Raw genomic sequence first — 1,683 nt, forward strand, 5'->3', positions numbered from 1 at the left:
CAAATAAAAACGATCCGGAATAGTGATGTGAAAGTGTTTTCAAAGGCTGCCTGCGTGCACCGTGGCTATGCCAATGAAAATACTGAAGTACATATCTTTAAAAACAGATCGAGTTAGTAAAGCGTGCACGTGTTACCATTAGAATTCAATTTTACACCTACATGGAGTCTCTTCTGAGTCTTGTTAGTTTAAATCTTTCTGTGTGTAATAAGGTTTGAAATTTGAATACTTAAATGGTGAATGGCATACCCTTCAGTTTTCAAGTGATTTGTGTTTTCGAATACGTATGGTACGGCTAGTTAATACGCGTTAGCGCGTTACGTAAAACCTACGTATTAAGGTAGACCATGATATGGCTAGGAGGTTTCATCTGTCTAAGTATCTATCAGCAATTTGTCTTTTTATCCCGTTCAGGGTTAGTATAATATAGCAAAATGTGACATCCTGCGGATAAAGGTACCTTATGGCGATTGGCGCTTACGCTATTATTAACGCCGCTCCAATATTATTGCAACGCTATGCGACATTAGCGCCAGCCGCCATAAGGTACCTTTATTGCGGGACGTCACAAATAAACTTTTAGTAATAAAAGTGCTGATAAACAACGTGTATCCGCTTAGGAGTCGACGAAGTCGGCTTCTATTTCTGCTCTGAGAGATACAAGGTAACGAACAAACCTACATCCCAAAACTTGTATTTATTTTTGTGGGTGAGTACTTCGGCAATTCATAATTCATATACTTAAATATGACTAGAAACAGAGAGAGATTAGCATGGCTCTGCGCAAGAATGACATACGAAATCGTGAAGTATTTCACTCTTTATCTACCTACTTATTTCTTTCTAACTAGATCTTTGATTTTGAATAAAATATTGGTAAAAATGTAGGTAGGTACTTAAATAAATAATTTAGCAGGTACTTACTTACCTATAGCTTAAAAGGTTAAGGAAAAGAACTTTTGCATGTAGTTGTTATTTTGGATTTAATTACACTTCACATATATATAATTTTTTTTCTAAGACTTTATTTAACATCAATAAAAATATGATCAAATTTTTAGTTAGGATATACACAACGCAGGCTTCGTCAGGTGGTCACAAATGCAAATCATATATGTATATAAAATCGAAAAACCAGAACGGGATAAAAAACGAGGGAAGAAGAGAGATGGCGCCTTACAAATTTCTAAAAAAGTTTTTAACACGTTTCACGAATGAGACGCACGTATGATAAGAAAAAACTGTTCTAATCTATTATCTAAATATGAGAATATAACTAGAGCATAAAAACTATCGCTTTCGATGCGTATTTAATTTACAATAACCCTGCCTGCTGGTTCCTGCCGGAAGCGTAATTTTTCCATTTTTTCCTTTAATATAAAATAAGACAAACTCTTTATTCCACTTATTCTCTTTGAACATTTATAAGCACGTTTAGTACGTATATAAAATGTAAAGTTAGTATCACAATACTTAATGGAACTCAGGTTTGGTGTAGCATAGGCACACGCTGTTTAGGTCATTCGACTTGTCTTGATGAGCACTTAGGAAAGCAGTACCCAAGATAGAGCCTATGCTAACCCTGGCTCTACCTAATGGAACTAAGGTTCGGTGCAACATAGGCACACGCCGTTTTGGTCATCCGACTCGTGATAATGGCTATCAGGGGCATAATCTAACAGC

The 1,683-nt window shown here is 35.9% G+C and overlaps 1 pseudogene; it reads left to right on the plus strand.

The window, feature by feature from the left end:
• The first annotated feature begins 711 nt into the window (after positions 1-711).
• On the plus strand, positions 712-824 carry LOC134667813 (U6 spliceosomal RNA; annotated as a pseudogene).
• The last annotated feature ends 859 nt before the right edge of the window (positions 825-1,683 follow it).

The sequence above is a fragment of the Cydia fagiglandana genome, chromosome 9 (genome assembly GCF_963556715.1).
Source record: "Cydia fagiglandana chromosome 9, ilCydFagi1.1, whole genome shotgun sequence".
Taxonomy (NCBI): domain Eukaryota; kingdom Metazoa; phylum Arthropoda; class Insecta; order Lepidoptera; family Tortricidae; genus Cydia; species Cydia fagiglandana.